Source organism: Bos indicus x Bos taurus, chromosome 22 (assembly GCF_003369695.1).
Source record: "Bos indicus x Bos taurus breed Angus x Brahman F1 hybrid chromosome 22, Bos_hybrid_MaternalHap_v2.0, whole genome shotgun sequence".
Taxonomy (NCBI): domain Eukaryota; kingdom Metazoa; phylum Chordata; class Mammalia; order Artiodactyla; family Bovidae; genus Bos; species Bos indicus x Bos taurus.
In genome coordinates, this window is record NC_040097.1 from 51642698 (window position 1) to 51655422 (window position 12725).

Sequence of the window (12725 nt, forward strand, 5' to 3'; positions counted from 1 at the left end):
TGGCACGTCATTCCATAGCCTTCTGTTTACCTAAATATGATACTTACAAACTTTTATTGAAACTTGCACTCAGTATCATTTAATTTTAAGTAAACAATACTGTTATCATTGGAAGTCTACTAATAGGTGCTTGTCAACTTATAAGGCAAATGCCCTATTATTAAAATCAATAAGAAACAGATGTAAAACTATCACTTCTATTTTTCTTATACCACAAATGTCTTTTGTTTTTTGCTACAGTTTGTTTTAGAAATGCCTTGATAAGAAATGAAAAGGTAGCCACATTTCAAATTTTCATGCATTGTGATATTATTAGTCTTTATAGTGAGCTAGGTACTACTATATCTATTTTTTCTTTAATCAAAGATCAATCTGATGTTCAAAGGGAATAGTAGCTTTCCCCCAAAGATACGGCCAATCAAATTATTCATCTGGTACTTAAGATCCATCAGATGCCAAAATAGATTTTCCCTCCATTCAGAAATAAGTATCTTTTTTACTGGATTAGCCAGCACTCTTTGGGTTGGAATACACAGAGCCAAATTTAGCTGGAATAAGTAAATACTGGGAATTATTGAAAAGATACTGTGAATTTTTTTTTTTATAACCATAAGCAGTCAGTGCGGGGTAGGGAGGTCTCATTCCTTCTCTCTCTCATCTCTTCTCTTCTCTGCAGGCCCATTTACATACATTGGAATTGTTTCTTACAAATGGTAAGAAAAATTAAAAAAACAACTTATTAATCTCATGCCTCAGGCTTTATCACTATAGAAGAAGAGCATCCCTAGCTCCAGTCCAAATCTGAGAAATAAAACATTCTGGGGAAGATTTCTGACCACACTTGAATTTTTTTTTATTTTGGCTGGGTCAGGCAGTCTTAGTTGCAGCAGGTAAGATTTTTTTTTTTCAAAGTTGTGGCAGGAGGGTCCTGGTTTCCTGACCAGAGATCTAACTGGTACCACCTGTATTAGGAGCTCAGAATCTTAAGCACTGGGCCACCAGGGAAGTCCATGACCCTATTTGATCCTGTACCCTCTTTTGTACCAATCAACAGTGGTGAATTAGATGGGTGTAACTATTGTGGGAGAGGCAAGAGTAAATCCAAAGAAAGAATGTGTGGGAGGGACACAGAGAATGCGAGGAATTAAAGGTCAGATAGTAGACACACAATGGGCTTCCCTGGTGGCTTAATGGCAAAGAATCCATCTGCAATGCAGGAGACCTGGGTTCGATCCCTGGGTTGGGAAGATACCCTAGAGAAGGGAATGGCTACCTACTTCAGTATTCTGGCCTGGAGAATTCCATGGACTGTATAGCCCATGGGGTCACAAAGAGTCGGACATGACTGAGTGACTTCCACTTCACTTTAGTAGACACACACCACAACCACTTCTAAGTCTAATTCATGGTCAAAGGATCTTGCTCATTGAAAACATTTCTTTTTAAGTTTCAAGTTATCTACATACCAAGACAAGTATACATTTTGAACTAATGAAACTTAAATATTGATGATGTTTTTCTTTTAAAACTTAAGTCTTGAGTACATGGAGATTTTTGTGAAGAGGAATTGAAATACCTATCTCAGTCAAGTAACAAAAAGCATCATTTATGTCTGAATGTTTTTAAGGTTTCCCCAAAATTTTAGTTTATTTTGTTATTAACTGCATCATCAAACAACTATTCATGAGTGGTCAGCTTGTCTGCAGTTGATTCTTAAATTTTTCTGCATTAAAACAACATCTTAGTATACACATGTTCGATATTGTGTATGTCGATGTCAACACAACAGCCATGGGTGTTTTAAAGTCCCAGTTTAACCTCCTACATTTTCGTACAAGTGTCAATCTGAGCTAAAAGGATATCATTGTAGTAACAGCGCTATTATTTCTGGTATCCAGGAGTGAAGGTATAATTATAATTGTTAACAACCTGGAGTGCTTTTAAGAGCTCAGCTAGGAAAGCCAGCCACTCTAGAGTGTTCCATCTTTCTGTAATCTATTTTTAAATTACTCTCTAAATATAAGCAAAGGAGGAAAAAATACCTGCAGTGTTTGTGTTGATCCAAGGGGCCAGATACCCTACCCATGGAGAGAAGTGCCTGGTGCAGACAGCTTCTCCACAAGTGAGCTTTGTCAAAGTTCACCCCATTCAGTCTGAGAAATGATAATCAATGGATTCTGTCCCATTGTCCTGTCGGAAGGCCTAGGGGCCTACTTGAAACAGGCATTCTTCATAGAAGAAGTCTGTTTACTGAACCTTGATAACAGTCCAGCATTTTCAAAAGGAAATTCAAAAGAGAAAAGAAAATTCTGTTGAATGGAGGAAAGATGAAACTATTGACAATGTGAAAGTGTAAGCATCAGAAAAGACCTCAATACTGGAAGTTATTCACAGATTTAAAAAAATACTTTTATACAAGATAAGAAAAATGGTGATGCCTCAGGCCTTCTGCCAGAAGAGTCCTGAGTGGATGTATCTTTTTTTTCCATAGGGAACTTTTGTGAGAATGTGAACTTTATGAATTTGACATTTCTGAATTATATTCACTGTCATTTGAAAAAGAATGAGTTCCAGCTAATTTTGGAGCATACAGAGTATTGCTTTGCTAACACCATTCATCAGAAGGGGACTTTATCCCTTAAAATCTCAGAATGGATTGACCATTTCCTTAATAAAGACTTTCAAATTTTTACTAAATTAAAAATTATAATTTGCACCAAATACCACCTCCTATTTTTTGAAGAATTTGCTAGATAAATTATGAAAGTATATATGCAAAGTAAATACAGTTCCTTCTAATTTGATTATAATGGTTTTGCATATCCCCTTCCTGGATCACTGCCTTGTCATGGCATAGGGGTTTGTGTAACTCAGTGAAGCTATGGGCCATGCCATGCAGAGCCTCCCAAGATAGATGGGTCACAGTGGAGAGTTCTGACAAAATGTGGCCCACTGGAGGAGGAAATGGCAAACCACTCCATTATTCTGGCTGAGAGAACCCCATGAACTGTATAAAAAGCACAGATATTTTAAAATGACCACTTGCGCAGATAATAACTGTAGTTATGACCTACAGAGAGGGCAGCTCTCTTGGAGCCAGTCTTTAAAAGGCAAAACTCTTATCTATTCACTAAAGTGGGACTTTAATTAGAAAACCACTTGGTGGGACTTCCCTGGCCATCCAGTGGTTAAGACACCACGCTTCCCCTGCAAGGGGCACGGATTCAATTCCTGGTCAGGGAACTAAGATACTGCATGCTGCACAGTGACACCAGAAAATAGAGAAAAACAATAACAACACAAAAACCAAAACCCAAACAAACAAAAAAACCAACCATGTGGTTAGCCTGATGGTAGCGGCTGAATATTCTTGAAAACTACATTTATTTTTAAAATAACTTATATAGCTCTGACTTACTTAGTTAAAAGGTATTTAACCTCTTTCTCTCTTAGCTCTAATGCATTGTTTCCCCAATGCTTTGTTTTTTTTATCCATGGACGCTAGCATCTTAGGAGATTTTCCATAAATGTATCACGGTGTAGAAGAAAAACAGTCCCCAAATGAAATACAAATGGTGAGCAATCCCATGTCACACTATTCTTTTAGAGATTCACACTGCACTGAGGGCTAAAGAAGCTCTGGTAAGTCCTTCACTTAAAGGCTAATCAGGGGACCTCCTTGGTGGTCCATTGGCTAAGACTCCAACTCCCAATGCAAGGGGCCCAGGTTCAATCCCTGGTCAGGGAACTAGATCCCATGTAATGCAAGTAAGTCCTGGTGCAGCCAAATAAATAATGGCTAGTCAATTTTATTTAATCACAAAACTATATCCCATACCCCTTCACTATTTTCTAGCAGCACTTTACCTCGTATCTAGTTCCACGTGGATGGTGGCAGCAACCCCAACACTGATTTCCCCACTTCTGTCCAGGCCCCCTGCTATCACACGGCCAATAGTGCCATTTAAAAATACAAATTGAATCTATAAAGCCATCCAGTGGTTCTATTGCTTGTATTTCAGATAAAACTATATATTTACTAGCACTTCAAGAACCTACCTCAGTTGGGCTGCATGACCAGAGTATCTCACCTGTTGGGTCCATATCAGACTGGGAATTTGCGTTTCTGGGAAGCTCCCTGGTGATTCTGATGACACGGGCCCACACTTTGAGAACTACTTTCCCGAATGATCAGGTCCCTCTTCACATCTCTGACCTGGCCCCCTGAACTCTACTCCCTGTCATTAGACTCCAGCCATAGTGACCTTTCAGCAACATTTCCTCCTGAAATCTCTTGCCTCCTGAAGTCTCAGCATGGCTTGTCCCTGTCTTCAGATTGTAAGAAGAATATCAGATCTTCAGACACACATTTCCTGACTCCTCTTTCTAAATGCTCTTTCCTATCAGAGCCAGGAGCAGTTGATCTTTTCATATCATCCTGTTTTATGATGTTTATAGAATTTGTAACCCTCGCTGATGTTCTATATTCTTGTCAATCTCACTACAATATAATTCCTGTGACAGCAGGGACTTTGTCTCTCTGCTATGCCTTTAAGGCTTAACTTGGACATAGAGCTTTATTTTCAAAGTACATTTATTAGCAGATTACAGGAGACACGTCCTTTAGAAAACAGTTTGGGAATTGTTGACTATCTTTGTTGGGAAAATAGTGCTTCAACTTAAGATAGGTAACTGTAAATGTAGGGTATAGTCCAAAAAAATCACCATCATCCACTATAGAATTCAGAGGTCCCCAAGACCACCCTCACATTAGATGGTTTGCTGTGGACTGCAAGGAGATCCAACCAATCCATTCTAAAGGAGATCAGCCCTGGGTGTTCTTTGTAAGGACTGATGCTAAAGCTGAAACTCCAATACTTTGGCCACCCCATGCGAAGAGTTGACTCATTGGAAGAGACTCTGATGCTGGGAGGGATTGGGGACAGGAGGAGAAGGGGACGACAGAGGATGAGATGGCTGGATGGCATCACCGACTCGATGGATGTGAGTTTGGGAGAACTCCGGGAGTTGGTGATGGACAGGGAGGCCTGGCGTGCTGCGATTCATGGGGTCTCAAAGAGTCGGACACGACTGAGCGACTGAACTGCACTGAAGGACTTGAAACACATTGAAAGCTGTTACACTGACAGTTATGTTTTGCCTCATTGAAAGGATCTAGATTAAAACCAGTCAAGAGGGGAATTCCCTGGCAGTCCAGTGGTGGGGACTCCGTGCTTCCACTGCAGGGGCACAGGTTTGATTCCTGGTCAGAGAACTAAGATCCCTCAAGCCCCACAGTACTGCAAAAAAAAAGAAAGAAAAAAATCAGCCAGAAGGAAAAGTGCCTAGGACAGAGTCCAGGGACATTCCAAATATGGATCTTCCAATCCTCCAGTTATTCCAGTTATCCCTTTTCCATGAGTTACAGACAGCAATGATTCCTCCCAATGAAGATACGGATCAGCATACATGGGGCATTGCTGACCAGGGAGTTCACTCTCATCTTGACATTCAGAATTTTTACTGGAGCTTGACCATGTAAACTCGGTTAACCTTCCATGTGGCTAAGTCTCCAACTCTTCCAGAAGTAGAGCAGATTCCACCATAAACAGTTGGCTGCCAGTGGCCCAAGGCCCCCTTTTATCAGGTAGGACATTGCACAAATCTAAACATGACTTCCAAGGAGCCAAGGACAAAAACCAGAAATGGGGGGAAATAAGGTTAATTCTTTATTACACAGGTGCTCAACAAACTGAGTGATAATGTATTTGTCTTTTCACCATACAGAAACCCCTTTAAGAAAATTGACTACCAACTAGCTCCTTATCTGCTCATCTGTTTATTCATCTATTTATTCATTTACTTCATGCTAAACTTATTATGTGCTAAATTAGTATCCTTTTCCTCAATGAATTAAGAGTCTTCTATAAAGGAAATATGAGATTTTTAAAGCTGTACAGGGACTGAGCAACAAACCAGGGCAGGGGTGAAAAGAGGTAGCCAAAGCATTGTGCAACTATATCTTCCAAATGGTGTAGAATTTGAGATCTTAGTTTATTATCCATGAAACAAAGCAAGGGAACTCTGTGGTTGATTTTGCAATAATGTCTACCACCTCTAATTCATGCACACCTCCCTGTGACCACCCTCTTTTAATTTATTATTTTGTATTTTTAATGCTGTTGGGCTGTACCCTGCAGGCCTACAAGCCCTGGATTTTCCCAGCTTCAAGCCAGAAGAAAGAGCCTGGAGTCAGCAACAGAGACCTCAGTGGTTTAATGGAAGGGGAATCTTATATGTCTGAAGCAAGGTGCTGGAGCAACACCCCACAGTGTGGAGAAAAGAGCAGGACAGGGTGACAGTCTCTCTGGGGCTGGGTAAGGTCACCAGTTATAAGGGGAATTATTAACACTTCAGGTTGCCTCACTGGTTACCAGGGAAACCAACAGAGGAGCACACCCGTCATCTCCCCCTTGATAAAAACAATCACTTAGCTGGGGTGTAAGAGGATCAGTCAGGTGGGGAGGGAGGGGTAAAGAGGGTGTTTGTCAGGCAGCGGGTTTACAGAGAGCAAGAGAACAGCCACCTGGAGGGGCCTGACCATACCAATGGCTTCTATCCCTGTACCCATCTATCTACCCGTCCATCCATCCATCCATCCATATCTATCTACAGGAAAGTACATGAAATCATAACTGTAATGCTTGATAAATTATCAAAAAATGAACACAGCAGTAAACCATCACCTCAAACAAGAACAAGAACATGACTGGTACTCCAGAAGCCTCCTCCATATTCCTTCTAATTTCTACCATGTTCCTCCTGTCTCCCATCAGTACCCCATAAATGAGTTTTGCCTGTTCTTGAACAGCCAAACAATGGAAATAGAGCAAATATATTATTTTGTTTGTAGATTCATTGGCTTAATATTACAGTGAACACATCCATCCATGCTATTGTATTTGACTGGCCCATTCCTTCTCGTTGGTGTATAGTATTCTATAGAATGAATGCATGTCATTGTATTACTTTGCTGCTATCAGTATTCTTTCGTAGATATTTTGATGCATACACAGAACATAAAATTTCCTAGGGATAGATGAGGATGTAGAGACACTGACTCACAGGGTTTGATTGCGTCCAAATTTAATAGATATCGCCAAAACATTTGATAAAGTAGGTGGACATATTTTTTAATCCTGCTAGTAGTACATAAGGGTTCTGATGTTCCATTTCCTCATAAATTCTTGGTGTTGTCAATGTTTTTCATTTTAGACTTTCTGCTAGATATGTGATAGTATCTTCTCGTTTTTATTTAAAGTCTTCCTTTTAAAAATTAAAATTGAGCACCTTTTTTCTATTTTTGACTATTTGAATAATCCTTTTGGTTTTTTTAAGGTGTTTATTAAAACCTTCTTGTGATATTTTATATGGGTTTGCTGGTCTTTTGTTACAGAATTTTAGGAATCCTTTCTGTATTTAGAATTCTACTTGGTAGTATATCTGCAGATATTACCTTTGAAGGACCACACTGGCTACACTGAAGCAGGATAAAATGAAGGCAGGGGACCCAGTTATGGTGCAGACGCTCCCAAACTTCTCACTCTAGGAGTATTTTATCCCTTGGTTCACAAACCTATATATGAGTTTTTAGAGAAGCTTTATTTATAATTGCCAAAAATTGGAAGTAGCCAAGATGTCTTTTATAGCTGAATCAATAAACAAACAGTGAAACACCAATACAATGGATATTATTTGGCAATAATAAGAAACTCAGTACCAAGCCATGAAAAGACACAGAAGAAACACCAGTGTAATGCTAGGTAATGTGTAATGCTAGGTGAGTGAATAGGTTTAAGTGAGTACATGAATCAAAGGTCTGAAACACGAATTTCAGCTCTGAAAATTCTACATACTGTATGATTCCAACTAAATGACATTTCTGGAAAAGGTAAATATATGAGACTATTAAAAGGGCTCCCCAGATGGTGCTGGTGGTAAAGAACCTGCCTGCCAATTCAGGAGACATAAGAGACACAGGTTCAATCCCTGCGTTGGGAAGATTCCAACTAAATGACATTCTGGAAAAGGTAAAAATATGAGACAATCAAAAAATGAGTGCTTATTAAGACTTGAGGTGGGAACGGGGGAAATGAATAGGTGGGAACATGGGCAATTTTTAGGTGAGTGACACTATTCTGTATGATACTGCCAAGTTACAAGTAATTTATCATTACTTATGAGTATGAGATCTTATTTTAATTTTTTTGTAAGAGGGTTTAACCTCCCCCCTTCCACCCATACAGGCTCTTCTGCCTATACCTAATGGTAACAAGCTGGTGTATGTCCGTTTATTAGTTTTTCCAAACTTATATCATCATATGCCAATATGCATAGGGCCTTCCTCATTGTTAAGTTAGGATCGTATTTCTCATATGTATACAACTCTACAACTAGTTTGGAACCGTGCCATAATTAATTCTGCCATTTCTCCAGAAACAAAAAACCACACTAGACATAGTTTTTATCTCTCTACATGTAATAAACATATTCCTTATATATTATTATTCTGCACAGTTCTTTTTTTCTATTTTTTGTTGTACCATTTAGCACACAGGATCTTACTCTTTTGGATAGTTATAAATTGGAATCAAGATTGCTTCAGGCACCAATGCAAATTTCTTTGTTTCTTCTATTTTTGCCCATGAGGCATGGCATGCGGGATCTTAGTTCTCGATCGGGGATGGAACCCATGCCCACTGCAGTGGAAGTTAATGTCCTAACTACCGGACCACCAGGGAAGTTACAGCAACATAATTGTTACTTCATGCACCAACGAAGACATTATGTAAAAGTAGCATAGCCTTCCTGGTTCCCACTATCCTTAACTCTAATATGGAAGATATTAATAACATCAAGTATTTTTATCTTAAGATAATCCATCCATGTTCATTATGTTCAACCTGCATTGAACATAACACATTATGCATTGTTTTCCAATTGCATGCCCAAACATATAATACTTCAACTTTTATAAAGTGTCGCACGTCATAGAAGATGACAAAAATCTCCTCTAATTTTGTTCTTTATGTTTATCATAACCTGATGCCAAATCAATATACTGGAGTACAAAAACCCAAATGTATAAGCAAGACACTGGTATAAACAGAATTAAAAATCTAAATAGACTGTGAATCAATAAATCTATAAGTGTATTAAGAGATTACCACACCAAGCAGGCTTTATTCTAGGAAGGCAGAGGTAGTTTAATTTCAGCAAGTATTAAGCTATTCTAATACTTTGAGAGTTTCAAGATTAAAGGATGCGATTCAATCAGATGCCAAAAGCAGTAAAACATTCAACATTTGTAGATAAAATTTATTACATTAGCTAAAAATAGAAGCAAATTATATATCTTAATACTACAAAGATTTTCTACTAGAAACCTAGTGAAATAAAATTTTATAATATTTTATTTATTCTGACCAAAATCAAATGAAGAGGGAGAAAGGAAAGACCTACCACAAATATATTTTTTAAACATGGCAATGGATATATTTTTTAAACATGGCAATGGAGTGTGTAATAAATAGTGAAAGTCGCTCAGTCATGTCCGACTCTTTGGGACTCCTTGGACTATAGTCCATGGAATTCTCCAGCCCAGAATACTGGACTGGGTAGCCTTTCCCTTCTCCAGGGGATCTTCCCAACCCAGGGATTGAACCCAGGTCTCCCGTATTGTAGGTGGATTCTTTACCATCTGAGCCACAAGGGAAGCCTAAGAATACTGGAGTGAGTAGCCTATCCCTTGTCCGGCGGATCTTCCAGACCCAGAATTGAACTGTGGTCTCCCGCACTGCAGGTGGATTCTTTACCAACGGAGCTATGCCCAGTGTAATAAATAGATGACAAGATAAATAGTGTATGGGCTTACTCGGTGGCCCAGTGTTTAAGAATCTGCCTTGCAATGCTGTGGACACAGGTTCGGTCCCTGGTCTAGGAAGAGCCCATGCTGGGGAGTAACTAAGGCTGTGAGCCACAGCTACTGAAGCTAGTGTGCCTAGAGCCTGTGCTCTGCTACAAGAGAAGCCATCACAATGAGAAAGCAATGCAATGAGCAGCCTGCACACTGCAACTAGAGAGCAGCCCCCATTTGGCGCAACTAGAGAAAGCCTGTGTGCAGAAATGAAGACGTCGCACAGCTAAAAATACATACATACATACATAAATCATGAAAAGATAAATAGTATATGAACAGTGGAGCACAAAAAGGCACTCTATCACTTATTTCAATTAACATATGTTCTACATTGAAAAAAACAAAAGTTCAAGGAAGTAAGTGAAAACAAAACATCGTCGTAAAGTCCTTTCTAGGACAACAGCCATACTGGAAAAAGCAACCGGACAAATGAGCCATTTGCAGTAAAACTAAAAACTTGACCAAATCAGAAAAGCCTTAGCTATAAATGTAAAGGGTCTATCATAAAAACTAGGATACTTCAGTGAAGGACACAAGGAAAGAGCTAAATGAAAGGAAAATCAAATGTTATGCAGTAAAAATGTGATCTAGGAAATAATCTAGGAAATAAAAAATAGCCCTTATTATGATAAAATTATGAGAGACAGGGTAGTCCTTTCAGATTTTAAACATACTATGATGGCATAATAATTCAGCTAATCTACTATTAGTGAAAAAATAGATCAATAGAACAGAATAGAGTTCAGAATTAGATCCATTAGTTTGTAGAGATTTCACTTCTGATGTAAGTGAAATCTCAAATTTTTGTTGGAAATATGCGAAAGTCAATAAGTATTGCTGACACAAAGTTACAGTACTTGTTCAAAGGCAAAAAAAGATAGAGCAATAGGGATAGAGAAAGGGGGAGAGAGAAAAAGAGGGAGAGAAAGTCAGAGAGGGAGGAAGGGATATGAAGGGTCTGGTGCCAAGAAAAGTAACACCATAAGAATAAATATGGCAGTATTAAAATATTTTGTGCACATGTAACTTGATGATAGAAAAGTATTTCAAGATGCAACATCTAAAAGTCAAAAAGTAAAATGGTGACAGAAGAGACTCCACACACACCACATGAACTGCAGAAATTACCATAAGACTTTGCCACGTGACAGATGTGCAGACATGTTTGTAATGTGGACACAAAATAAAAATCCATATTTATAACCAACTAAAAGATCTCTTTTGGGAATTAAAAAGGGACATATAACATATATCAAATCAGATCAGATCAGTCGCTCAGTCGTGTCCGACTCTTTGCAACCCCATGAATCGCAGCACGCCAGGCCTCCCTGTCCATCACCAACTCCCAGAGTTCACTGAGACTCACGTCCATCGAGTCAGCGATGCCATCCAGCCATCTCATCCTCTGTCGTCCCTTTCTCCTCTTGCCCCCAATCCCTCCCAGCATCAGAGTCTTTTCCAATGAGTCAACTCTTCGCATGAGGTGGCCAAAGTATTGGAGTTTCAGCTTTAGCATCATTCCTTCCAAAGAAATCCCAGGGCTGATCTCCTTCAGAATGGAGGGACTTCCCTGGCTGAGGTTAGGACCCTGCACTTCCACTGTAGGGGCAGGGTTCAATGCCTGGTTGGGAACTAACATCTCACAAGTTGACAAAAGGGTAAAGGGAAACAGGATACCTTAAAAGCCAAAATAATTTTTAAAAAATCATTAACTTATTAAAAAATCATTACCCTATTAACACAAACCACTTCTTACCCCCATCTTTCACTTTTCACAAGGCTTTCCTTCCCAATTTTATTTTTATTATTAATTCTCATCCAAAATACCATTCTACTTCTTTCCCTATGAAATGATTATGTTGACAGTAATATATTATACATTATCTTCAGAACTTCTCTTTATCTTTCAATACATGCAGGAGAGAGAGATAGAGATAGAGAGAGAGAGAGAGAGATTTCTATAGGTGGATCTATCTATCCATCCATCCATCAACACATTTTCACTGCCTTTGTCAGTTATCTATGCTAAAGTTAAGGTCCCCTGTTTAGGAATAAATGGGATCAGGAAAGAGAAGCCTGGCAAGCTACAGTCTACAGAGATGCAAAGAGTTGGATATGACTGAGCCACTAACACTTTCACCTTGCCCAGATGGCTCAGTCAGTAGAGCATCAGACTTTTAATCTGAAGGTCCAAGGTTCAAGTCCCTGTTTGAGCCGTCTACCATTGTGGTTTACCCTGGTAAAGAATCTGCCTGCAATGCAGAAGACCCGAGTTCAATCTTTGGGTCAAGAAGATCCCCTGGTGAAGGGAATGGCTACCCACTCCAGTATTCTTACCTGGAGAATTCCATGGACAAAGGAGTCTGGTGGGCTACAGTCCATGGGGGTCACAAAAAGTCAGACACGACTGAGTGACTTTTACTTTCACTGATATTTAGGATGGAAACATTTCAACAGACATGGATGAAACTGAGAACGTGGACCTGCAAAACTTCCTTTCTCAGCAAAGGCCGCTCCTTTCTGTCATAGGAGGAATCCAGCCACATGAAGACATTCAGTGACCTTTTCCAGGGCCAAGTTCTTCACAAGAAGATACTGATTCACCTCTAAGCTAAAATGTACTACTCTCCATGGTCTCTTGACATATATGTCATATAAGGTGACTTAAATTCCTGCTGAACCAGGGAGACACTTAACATTCGAGTCCAGGGGAATGTGGAGAATACTGGTGGAAATGAGATGCTGA

The 12725-nt window shown here is 39.3% G+C and overlaps 1 non-coding gene across 1 annotated transcript; it reads left to right on the plus strand.

The window, feature by feature from the left end:
• The first annotated feature begins 12122 nt into the window (after window positions 1–12122).
• On the plus strand, window positions 12123–12195 carry TRNAK-UUU. The gene has a single exon. It is a non-coding gene; the product is annotated as a tRNA-Lys (tRNA).
• The last annotated feature ends 530 nt before the right edge of the window (window positions 12196–12725 follow it).